The sequence below is a fragment of the Copadichromis virginalis genome, linkage group LG15 (genome assembly GCF_057382275.1).
Source record: "Copadichromis virginalis isolate Kocher_CV1m ecotype Utaka linkage group LG15, C_Virginalis_male_GT1.1, whole genome shotgun sequence".
NCBI lineage: Eukaryota > Metazoa > Chordata > Actinopteri > Cichliformes > Cichlidae > Copadichromis > Copadichromis virginalis.
In genome coordinates this window covers 30,097,744-30,110,656 of record NC_140632.1, presented here as the reverse complement: position 1 = coordinate 30,110,656, position 12,913 = coordinate 30,097,744, and the positions used below count along the sequence as shown (strand labels likewise).

Genomic DNA, 12,913 nt, shown 5'->3' with positions numbered 1-12,913 from the left:
CAACAATATAAAATTATGCACAAAAGGAATTACTAATGTAAAAAAAACCCGTGGTTTTATTTATATATGTTTATATATAAATATATACGGTGGCCCCTAGAGACAAAGCACATACAAACTCCAAAAAGCACGTACAAACTCCAAAGCACGTACAAACTCCAAAACACATTTAGAGCGTTAACTGAACTTCCAAAACAGAGCTACCTAGATCACTTAAATTACACAATTGAAAGCTTATGTGTATTGTTTCTGTATTTATACACAAGCACTCATATATATTCAAATAGTTTAAAAAAAAAAGTTAATTTACCTGTTACTACCACACACACCAAATCCGGTCGTTGGTACTTCCTGGTAGGTAACAAAAGCTCAACACTGCGCTTAGCATCCTGGAGCACTTCTGTTGTGTTTTGGAGTTTGTACACGCTTCGGGGTTTGTACGTGCTATGGCGTTTTAACGTGTTTTGGAGTTTTTACCTGTTTTGGAGTTTTTACGTGCTTCAGGGTTTGTACGTGCGTTCCTGTTAAAAGTCCGCTTGTTCATTGTAACTGTTTATACTACGTTACCCATGATGCACCTCGGTATCTGTACTTCCGGTTGGGAACGTGTTCAGCGCAGTTCTGCACAGATGAGAGGTGTGTCGGAGGATAACGTATTTACTTGCATTCCTGTGTGAGTTAATACTGTGTGCGTGCTTACCATGTGAGTGTGATCGGCAATCAGTGCAAACATATATTACAGTTCCCATATGGAAAAGATAAGATAAGATAAGATAACCTTTATTAGTCCCACACGTGGGAAATTTGTTTTGTCACAGCAGGAAGTGGACAGTGCAAAAGTTATGACGCAAAAATTAGAATACAATAAGAATAAATACAGTACACAGCTGTACAGAATAGAATAAAATAATATACTATATACAGTAGAATAAAATAGAATAAAAATATACAATAAGATAAAAATAGAATACGAATGCTATATACAACTGAGTAAAAATACAACGATGCCAGAAAAGATTATTGCACTTAGTGTTATTGCACATGTGTGGATGTGTGTGTTTGTTCAGTTAAAGTCTTTGTTGTGGAGTCTGACAGCAGTGGGGAGGAAAGACCTGCGAAATCTCTCCGTCCCACACCGTGGGTGCCGCAGTCTCCCACTGAAGGAGCTGCTCAGTGCTGTCACAGTCTGCTGCATGGGGTGGGAGACGTTGTCCAACAGGGATGACAGCTTAGCCGCCGTTCTCCTGTCACTCACCACCTCCACTGGGTCCAGAGGGCATCCTAGAACAGAGCTGGCCCTTCGGATCACCCTGTTCAGTCTCTTCCTGTCCCCAGCAGAGATGCTGCCGCCCCAGCAGACCACACCATAAAAGATAGCAGAAGCCACCACAGAGTCATAGAAGGTCTTCAAGAGTGGGCCCTCCACCCCAAACGACCTGAGTCTCCGCAGCAGGTACAGCCTGCTCTGCCCTTTCCTGTAGAGGGCGTCTGAGTTATGAGTCCAGTCCAGTCTGTTGTTCAGATGAACACCAAGGTACCTGTAGCTGTCCACAGCCTCAATGTCCATACCCTGGATGTTCAGTGGTTGCAGTGGAGAATGCTTGTGCCTGCGGAAGTCTACCACCAGCTCCTTGGTTTTACTGGCGTTGATCTGGAGGTAGTTCAGCTGGCACCAGTCCACAAAGTCTTGAGTCAGTCCTCTGTACTCCTTGTCGTCCCCATCAGTGATGAGGCCGACTATTACAGAGTCATCAGAGAACTTCTGCAGGAAGCACTGGGTGGAATTGTGGGAGAAGTCTGCAGTGTAGATGGTGAAGAGGAACGGAGCCAGAACCGTTCCCTGTGGGGCCCCCGTACTGCAGACGACCCTGTCCGACACACAGCCCTGAGTCCTCACATACTACAGACATACAGATATATATAAATCTTATAAAGTTTTTATCTGTCTTGTATGAAACTTGTATGAAAAGCATACAAGAGTGAAAACACATATAAGATCCCTTGAAAAATTATAAAATGAAACTTGTATGTTTTGTATACTTACTAAAGAAATATATGAAAGTAATGAGAAAGTGGCCACTTTCATGAGTAAATCATGTAAGCCTTATATGATTTATATATGATTTACTCATGAAAGTGGCCACTTTCATGAGTAAATCATATATGTTTTTACTATTTCTTTTCCATATGGGTTGTCTCTAGCAGCCACCGTAAATATACTTTTTTATTCACTCCACATAAAATGTAATAAATAAATAATATAATACAAAAACCAACTATTTACATTTCAACTTTTAACTATTTAAATTTTCAGCTTTTCCTTTTTAAACAAATTTAAAGTGAAGCAACACAAAACACTGCAAACAACAACACAATTAAATATAAATTCATCCATCCATCCAACCATTCGCTTACGCTTCTCCTTTTCAGGGTCGCGGGGGGCGCTGGAGCCTATCCCAGCTGTCATAGGGCGAGAGGCGGGGTACACCCTGGACAGGTCGCCAGTCTGTCACAGGGCCAACACACAGGGACAGACAACCTTTCGCGCTCACATTCACTCGCACATTCACACCTAATGGCAATTTGGATTTTCCAATTAACCTATCCCCACAAATTTAAATATAAATTAAAATATGAAAACAAAAAGAAGATGCACATTCTCTGTAATATAGGCCTGCATAAATAAACTTTCTGAATCCTTTATCATCCGCAACTGAACATAGTTGTTGATGATTACTATACCTTTCTAATGTGACGTTGTACCTGGCTCTCTTTCTCTCTCTTTCCCTCTTGCTCTGTTCCGGTGCTACTGAGAGTGTAACTACCGCCCCTCCCCCCTCTTCCCAGCGCAAAGCACAAGGCTCGCGTGCGGAGTGAAGCCTAAAAAAAGTGCGAGAGAGAGAGAGGGTGAGAGAAAGAAAAAACCCAAGGCTCGCGTTGTTCACTTCAAAGAGTCGGCTCTAAGAGCCGTTTCGTTCGCGACCGACACATCACTACATGGTACTATCATATTCCTCAAGACTTTCCCTTCTACCATTGTAAACAAGAAAATATTATTGTTGGCTTGCCCGGTTGAATTAACTCAATGCGTCATCTTGTGGTACACATTGTTATTACACAGAAGAATGTCTTGGCCCAGCATAATGCAACATAAACATTTTTGGACATAAAATTAGAGCTGTTCTTTCTTCACTTTCTATTGATTGTTTTAGTTTTTTTGGAGGAGTTTCAACAATTTTTAAATGTAGAAATTGAGAAAGAAATGTATCAAACATATGTAGTATTGAACGACTGTAAATACAAAATATTTAGAATTTTTTAAAATAAAAGTCCTAATCCTTATACACTAATAATGCAGAAGTTTTAGCATCAAAACAAGTCTAAAGTACTCATCATGCAGAATCATACAGATGACATTACTGGATCATAATTTTTAATTATCAGTATATCCATATAACTTTAATATTGCAGTGGGAAATTTCAATACTTTTATATTTCCTTTATCTATAAAATCTGCAAAATAATAAACTAAAGCTTTAAAATAAACACAAACCCAGTTCCAAAAATACTGGGACACTGCCCAAAACAAATTAGTTCATGTTGAATTCAGTAACACATCTTGTGTTCTTCAAAGTAAAATTGCAAAAACATTGGCTATCTCATCATCTACAGCACATAATATTATCAAAAGATGCCGAAAATTATCCAGAAACGCTGCCGCATTCTTTGCGCCAAAGCTAATTTAAAATAGACTGAGGCAAAGTGGAAACATTTCTGTGGTCAAGCAAATCTTTGGAAAACATTGACACCACCTCGTCTGGGCTGTAGAAGATAGGGACCATCAAGTTTAGTTAAAAAGCCTGCATGTCTAATAGTACAGGGGTACGTGCATGCCTATGCAATTTAAAGGGTTTACAGCAACACGTGCTTTGATCCAGGTGACGTATCTTTCAGGCAAGGCCATGCATATTACAGCAAGATGATGCTATTACAAAAGCGTGGCCAGTAGAAGAGTCCGGATGCTGAACTGGAGCAGCAGCTGGTGTTCTCAGTTTCCAGATATTTATGGACTCAAAGTAGAGAGGAATGCTGTGTGGTGATAAACGTGGTCCTTGGTGTAAACAGCCCTGTGCAGCTCACTTTTGGCAGCAAAGTCAAAATATTGCTTCAGTGTGCAAGTTCTGGAGGACTTCTAATAAAAATATACACTGTTCTGCCTCAGCAGCACCTCAGTATCTACTGTTGTGAAATGTCTGACTTCCCTTCTTCAGCTGCTAAAAATAGACCAACCGCAAGGCAAGCAGAGGGGCTGACCCGCAGTAGGATATGTGCAATGTGTAGAAAATTAAAGAGAAAGGCAGTAAGATGTGGGCAGAGATTGTGAAATTGATCTAAAACTGTAATTTGGGAAATCCCACTTTCACAGCCTTGTCGAAGATTGACTAGTTATTTTTATAGGAGAAATATCTCTGAAAAACAAAAACGCATGCTAATTTAAATAATCTCAGAAAAGGCATTTGTTTTTTTAAATTATCTTGAGGAAAGTGTTGACTAGGACACACACAAAAAAAGGAAAAACAAAAAGAGTTTCTGCTGGCCAGACCTGGACCAGATTACAGTCTATAAATTTGACTTAATTTCTAATTAAATCAGGATGTGTGTAAAAACACTGAAAGAGAGACAAGAACGAGTCTGGAAAGTCAGAAACTTCTGTCAGCAAAGCTACACGAAACCTGGTGGAAAATTCAGCCAGTCTGTGTAAACAGAGCTGTTTCCACAACCATATACGTCCATCTGTGCATGTACAGATGTTATTGGGAAAATGAAATCTGTTCTAGCTGAACACCAGAGCTTTGTGTTGGTGACATTAAAGTCATAGATTATATGTAGCTTGTTTGTAGCATTATCTTAGCTTTGTATTTCTTGTAGTTTCCTTTATGCAATTTGTGAAAATATGTAAGGGACATAAAATCATTTTGTTGTCTGTATGAATCCCAAAGACGATGGAAAATCCCCAGTGGCTTTTTTCTTGCAGGAACCAAGCCAATGCAATCTTCTGAGCTGGTCTACTAAAATAAATAAATAAATAAAAACTTACCAGCTCTATTTTTGGAAATACAGTGGTCCCTCGTTTATCGCAGGAGTTACATCCTAAAAATAACCTGCGATAGGTGAAATCTGTGAAGAAGCCAGCTTTATTTTTTACAATTATAATAGATGTTTTAAGGCTGTAAAACCCCTCACTATACACTTTATACTCTTTTCTCAGACAGGGATGAACATTTTCACACTTTTCTTTCTTGTTTAAACACTCTTAAAGTTCAAACCTTCGTAGAAAAGTAAGTCCAGTATTATAGAACGAAACCAAAAATCAAAACCCTGTTTTCAGGTCCAGAACATGGGAATAAAGCAGCTGCCAGAGAATTCAACATTAATGAATGAATGGAGCAGAAGTAAAGGAAGCAAGAAGAATGAGTTAAGTTTGACTTATGTTTTGTTTTGCTTAATGCGCCTTATAATCCGGTGTGCCTTATAGTCCGAAAAATACGATAACTTCTACCTTCTTTTAGCATGTGCAGAAGTCCAACTTTTTGTGTGATATTTAGCATCTTCCTCTGCCTTTTGGGTGCTACCGCAGGTGCCTTTGACGGTGCAAAACGTTTCGTCGACAAAGTGTTTGTTGGGGAGAAAACTTGCAAACATACAGTACAGCAATTCAGAGTCACACTGCTAGCGATCGAAGATTTATGTACATTTGACAAGCATTCTGAACGCATTCTGTACTGTACAGGAGACACAGCACGGAGGAGATTGATTGATCTACAGCTGATCAGGACGCAGGACACAATGCTCTGTTTAAAAAAAAATAAAAGCATGCAAAATTGCACACAAAAAAAATCCGCCAAACAGCGAGGCTGCGAAAAGTGAACGGTGTTATAGCGAGGGACCACTGTACAGGCAAACCACCTCAATGAGGGGGACTCAAATTAGTCAAAAAAATAAATACATAAAATAAAATAATAATAAAAACTAGAAAATGCATTTTCTGAAGAATCTGCTGTGTGAATGCTGATAGCTGAATGTTTTTAGCTGAAATGAAATATTTGCTGAATCTTAAGTTGAAAATGTTGAATGAGCTGAAAAATACAGAATTTTTCACCTGAAAACAAAAGTGCAGAACTGTTGAAAGCTGATGTTCACACAGGAGTTGAAAAGTAGCTGAACATGTTTAAAATCTATATTTGAAAAAGCTGACTAATGACTAAAGAAAATTCAGAGTCAGAAAACATCTGAATGAATATAAAAATTCATATTATTTTAATCACTAAAAAGTGGGGTCTTTTCTGCTGTTGAGATAAACTCCTGACTGAAAATACCATGTATTTCAATGGGTCAGCTAGAAGGTTATCCCTCTACTTGGATCCACACAGTTTAAAAAGTTTAGATCTCTGAGCTTTGGAAGACACACTGTTGGAAAGAGAACAACGATGGCAACGTTTTGAGCGTTTAATGATAGCTGTAGAGCAAACACTGTGCACACAGCAGCAGTTGAAACATAAGTTTTTAAGATTTATTTATTTATTTATTTATTAACCTTTATTTAACCAGGTTAATAACCAGGAAGATCCCATTGAGATTAAAAACCTCTTTTTCAAGGGAGACCTGGCCAAGATAGGCAGCAGCTCTCTTGGCAGAGTGACAGAGAGCTCATTAAGCAGGCGGTGTGAGCCTGGTTGCTATAGCAACTCCAGCCAGTGGCACCACACACACACACACACACATACCCGTTTTTACTACCTGGTGGGACCACCTGACTGGGAGGGTGCTGGTGGGATCCACCTTTTCTACATGGTTTAGAAAATTGATTTTAATTGCTAAATTCATGTAAATTTTTTGTGAAGGGGAAAATCACTTGATATATTAAAAACACTCACATGAAAAAAATGACCTGAATTTTGCTATTTCTGTGGGGACCCTCCTATATTAAATGAGCAATTTTACTTTTTACCACAAATAATTAACATTTCCTACCATGTTAAACAGAACAGCTATAATACTACAGCAGCTATGGTGATAGTGTACCTCAAACACACTTAAATTTCTCAATCAAAACATTTTTTTTGTGTTTAAGCTCTTTATTTAAAACACAAGATATTTTACATGGTAGCAAAATGTCATGCCATATATCCCATAACCTAATAAACAAAACAAAAACAAAAAACTGCAAATGGGACAGTGATTGTTTATTTCTAAACAAAAAATCCCAAGTATTCCATTTATCCAAATGTTTTATAATGTAAAAACAGCAATTCACATTATTATTTTGTCTTGTACTGACCTTCCTACAATCCATAATGAAATGAAAAGTGCCATTGTGCACAAATATGTAAAGTACTCAATTTAGTTTACACTGGGCCAGCCGTGGTTAAACTAAATATGAGCTTCAACATGAAACATGAAAAAACAGCACTCTGAAATGTGCAACTATGTGTTTTAAACCAAAACCAAAAGTCTTTTAGCACTCTGGTGCCTCAGTGCTCCAATTCTGTTTGTGACATAGACCTTAACTGCTTTCCACGTCCTTTGTTCAAGTTCTTTTGGTGAAGTTTCAATACACGCAATCCACCTTACCAGGAACTTTGCCACCTTCTAGGAACCTTTTCTCTTTTTTTCTACAGCAAGAGTCTCTGCTGCAGACCAGCCTCTCTTCTGTGAAGCTCCTGAGAACAAACAAAAGTATTAATAGTAATAATTAATTTTAATTGAAGGGGCCTGTGAGGTGAAGTGATATTTCTGATGCTAGTGATTTCGAGAGCATAGTGGTGAAACTAGTGTGAGGGACAGACAAGAAAATAGGAAACCGAACAAGTAAAATACAACATGTGAACAAGTGAAATAAAAAGTAGCCCCCATTTATTTTTGCCATTTCAGGGGAGATATTGTACTGCATGTACATATCTCAAAACTGACAAACTTCCCTGTATGGCAGGGGTGTCAAACTCCAGTCCTCGAGGGCTAGTATCCTGCTTGTTTTTGAGATATCCCTGCCCTACCTGCTGCCGATTACCTGGATCAGGTGTGCTTTGCCAATAAGAAGCTACAAGGGCAGGTTAGTTGGAAAACAAGCAGGACAGCGGCCCTCGAGGCCTGGAGTTCGACACCTGTGCTGTATGGTGTTATACAAATGCTGTAATAACTCAAACATACTTCCAGAGCTAAATAAAAACCTGTACAGTACCATAACAATCTTTTAACTGTGTTCAACAAATTCATCAACTGAAGATAAAATTGTTTCAGGCAACAGGGAACAATGAAATAATTAAACCGTCGCCTGCAAAAGAATTTGGACAGTTAGGCCAAGTTCTTTGTTTTTGAGTCACATGAAGAGGTTTAATTTTCTTTGCTGTGGACTTTTGGTTTGACTTCAAAAGCTGAATATCAGACAGCAGATTTAAATAAAATGTAAATAAAATATCACCCTAGCTCTTGAGGTGTACATTTGTTGTAACAATACCTTTCAAAGGAGTATCACCCTCTGACTCGGTCCACCATGTTGTTGTGATCAAAGGGCCTGTTTAAACAAAACAAAACATTAAATTCAAATGCATAAATCTGGTCATTTCAGAAGTGAAGTGTTTATTAAGTGTGTCATAAATTAACAAGGAGATGGAGTCAGGCCTAATACCAAGATGGCGGCCCGTGCATCACACTAGGTACAGTGTCTCTTCACATTTTACAAGTTTGCTGTATTATTCCTGCTTATTTTGGGTCTGTTCTTGTAGAACAGCTTCGCTTTTACATATTACACCCGACTAGAGGTTTTGGATTTAGGATTACACAACTTCGACTGTTTTATCAGCAACCTTTGACTCATCCCGGAAATAAGAAGAACACCGATGCTTTTGCAGGCTGCTCGGCCAGCCGGAAGTGCTCGAAGACGGCACAGAGACTGTAAACAAAGGCAAGGGAAACACAGAGGGCTAACAGTTAATCTAAGGCTAACACCTGGTGAATAAAATGAATGAGTTATGACTGTGGATCACTAACAACAGGACACTAATGGATTGTAATGTCATGATAATAATGGAAACACAACTCTATCGAGCTAGTTGGACGCCACACTCTCCGGCGACTTCAGCTCAGCATTCAGTACAGTTATTCCCTCCAAACTCCATCATCAAGTCTGCAGATGATACTACGGTGATTGTCTCATCAGTGACAACGACGAGTCTGACTACAGGGAAGAAGTAAAGCACCTAGCTGTGTGCTGCTGACAATAACCTGCTTCTGAATACCAGCAAAACCAAAGAGCTCATTGTGGACTTCAGGAGGGAGAAAACAGACACCCATGTCCCCATCTACATAAATGGAACAGCTCTTGAACGGGCCTCCAGCTTCAAGCTCTTGGGGACCCACATCTGAGAATCTGTCCTGGTCAACTAACACCTCCAGCCTGGTCAAGAAGGCCCATCAGCGCCTCTTTTTGTTGAGGACACTGAAGAAGAATCACCTGTCTGCTGACATACTGCGTAACTTCCACCGCTGTGCGATAGAGAGCATCCTGACCAACTGTGTAACTGGTATAAGAATTGCGCTGTTGCTGACCGCAAGGTACTGCAGCGGGTAGTGAAAATGCATTACAGGAACTCCACCTCCTGCCACTGAGGATGTCCAAGAGAAGAGATGTCTATGTCAAGCACGCATCGTTCTCAGGGACTCCTCTCATCCTGCCAATAATAATAATAATAAATATCATAATGTTAGGCAATGATAAGAAAATGAAATATCGCGATAGAAAATGGGTAAAACGCGTTTTGTTGTTTTCATATGCATATGGCGGAAAAAGCATGGCGGCGACGGAGAATGAGAAGGGAGAAAGCGGATGGCTGAATGAATCAGATGAACCAGAATTGGTTTGTAAAAATGGTGCAATTTCAGTGGTGTGGAACTGGTTTGGCTTTCGTCCGTCAGATACACACCAGAGCACATTTTTTGGTAGAGCATGCAAATTGGCCGTCGTTATTACCGAACCAATTTTATGTCGTACATGGCGCTCAAAAATCTGTCAAAAATGTTTTAGTACGATTTTGCTAAGCTACAGAGTCGCACCGCTTGATGGATTGTCAGAGCATTACGGCTACCGTCGTCAGGAGCCTCGTAACACGTACTGTGCTTCAACATAATATTACCACATTTTGTGTATAACCTCTTTTTAAGTTTTGTGGTTACTATACATGGTTGTGCTGAGTATATGTCGGCCAATTTCCACTGGAAATTAGTGATGGGATTTCCGGCTCTTTTTAGAGATCCGGCTCTTTCGGTTTGGCTCACTAAAAAGAGCCGGCTCTTTCGGCTCCGAACCGGCTCTTCAGGTTGTTTTGTTGCTTTAATTAATTTATTATTAACAATAATATAAAATTATGCACAAAAGGAATTACTAACGTAAAAAAAAAGGGGTTTTATTTGTATATGTTTATATATAAATATATGCGGTGGCCCCTAGAGACAAAATACGTACAAACTCCAAAACACATTTCTAGCATGAACGGAACTTCCAAAGCAGAGCTACTAGATCACTTAAATTACACAATTGAAAGCATATGTGTATTGTTTGTGTATTTATACACAGGCACTCATATATATTCAAATAATTTAAAAAAAAAAGTTCATTTACCTGTTACTACCACACACCAAATCCGGTCGTTGGTACTTGCTGGCTTGTGTAGCCACTAGGTAACAAAAGCTCAACACTACGCCCAGCATCCTGGAGCACTTCTGTTGTCTTTTGTATGTGTTTTGAGTTTTTATGTGCTTCTGAGTTTTTTGTACGTGTTTTGGAGTTTTTACGTGTTTTGGAGTTTGTACGTGTTTTTACGTGTTTTGGAGTTTGTACGTGCTTCAGAGTTCGTACGTGATTTGAAGTTTGTATGTGCTTTGTCTGTAGGGGCCACTGTAAATATACTTTTATTTTTTCACTCCACATAAAATGTAATAAATAAATCATATAATACAAAAATCAACTATTCACATTTCAACTTTTAACTATTTAAATTTTCAGCTTTTTCCTTTTACAAATTTAAAGTGAAAACAACACAAAACACTGCAAACCACAACACAATTAAATATAAATTATAATATGAAAACAAAAAGAAGATGCATATTCTCTGTCATATGGACCTGCATGAATAAACTTTATGAATCCTTTATCATCTGCAACCGAAAATAGTTGTGGATGATTACTATACCTTTCTAATGTGACGTTGTTGTCCCTGGCTCTCTTTCTCTCTCTCTCCCTCTGGCTCTGTTCCTGTGCTACTGAGTGTAACTACCGCCCCTCCCCCCTCTGCCCAGCATAAAGCACAAGGCTCAGGTGCGAAGTGAAGCGGAAAAAAAGTGCGAGAGAGAGAGAGAGAGGGTGAGAGAAAGAAAAAAAAAGGACGGGGCCCCCCCACACCCTCTAGCAGATTATTACATGAAGGAACCTTTTAAAAAAACAAAAAACAAGCGCGTCCATGCTCACAGGTGTACACACGGGTGATCACACCCACAAACTACACCCTTTTTGGCTCCTACCTCAAAGCACACTGTGTTCTGTTGATCTTATGTGCTGCACAATAATGTTTAACATTTAGTATTTACTGTCATATTCCCATATATCATTGTGATGTTGTTTATTCTATTACTCTTGTTCTCTTCTGCTTGCTTTCTTTTTTCTTTCTCAGCAGGTGATCCAGGTGATTGATATATGCTTTTTTTTTTTCTCTGCCCGTTCTGTTGGTTTTTGTCTTTTGCCCTTCTCCCCCGTCCCTCTTCTCAGCTGTTTCTCTTTCCCTCTTTCTTTCTCCCCTTCTTTCCCCCAGTCAAGTCTGTCCCGTATTCAGTAAGTAAAAATAAAATAAACAATAAAAGGTGAATCAAATGGACCATTACGGCAAGGCTGGGATGGTCAGTTTGGTAAAGTAAATCCGTTGGGCATCTTTCTTTGCCTTTAGACAACAATTCTGATGGCAAAAGAGCCAAACGGGACAGGCCAAAAAAAAAAAAAAAAAAAAAAAAAAAAAAAAGTGCGAGAGAGAGAGAGAGAGGGTGAGAGAAAGAAAAAAAAAAAACCCACGTGACGGCTCGCGATAAGGAGCCGGCTCGCATCGTTCACGTCAAAGAGTCGGCTCTAAGAGCCATTTCGTTCGCGAATGACCCATCACTACTGGAAATGCCTTTTGTTAAACTGTCAGCAAGGAATTTGCATTTGCAATGTTAAATTTTTATATAACTTTAATGCACATAAAAAACAGCTGCTTGTTTAAGTGAAAATTTATTGATGAGGTTTTTTTGCACTAATAAAGTTGTGGATTTGGAAAGTATTTTGTCTAGTGTCAATTATATCGTCAGTTATATCGTTATCGCAAATTTTCAAATGTATATCGTGATAAATATTTTTGGTCATATCGCCCTGCTCTAGTTCATATGTTGATTAATGGTTTTCTTTCGTTTTTGATCTACTGCAGAATATTTTTATAAAATCCCAGGCCAGGAAAATCGCCTTCATGTTTTTCTGTGTTTTATCCTCATTTACTTTGACACAAAGGCATCTGATGTGATGCTCACACCTTTGATAAAGTCAAGTGTCAGCTTTCATGATCTGAATTATGATATTTCTGACTATCTGAGGCAAAATTTCCCCAATTCAAATCAAATTGAATCGAAAATAATCGACGCGGGACCTTGTGAATCGGAATCAAATCGATTCTAGAAATCAGTGACGATACCCAGCCCTACTGTTTTACCTCTATGGCCTCAAATTGTGGTCATAAATTTTTTGTACCAGGATTTGTTTGTGCAAAAAGAATCTCTGTGTACGTAAAAAAGATTTGTGTGTGGACATAGCCAAAAAATCTCTGCACTCAAGTTTCAA

The 12,913-nt window shown here is 38.9% G+C and overlaps 1 long non-coding RNA gene across 1 annotated transcript; it reads right to left on the bottom strand.

Moving 5' to 3' along the window:
- Positions 1-7,131: 7,131 nt before the first annotated feature.
- On the bottom strand, positions 7,132-11,414 carry LOC146692709 (uncharacterized). The gene is made up of 3 exons (XR_014915272.1): positions 11,247-11,414; positions 8,516-8,572; positions 7,132-7,721 (listed from the first exon to the last, which is right to left on the bottom strand). It is a non-coding gene; the product is annotated as an uncharacterized LOC146692709 (long non-coding RNA).
- Between the last annotated feature and the right edge of the window lie 1,499 nt (positions 11,415-12,913).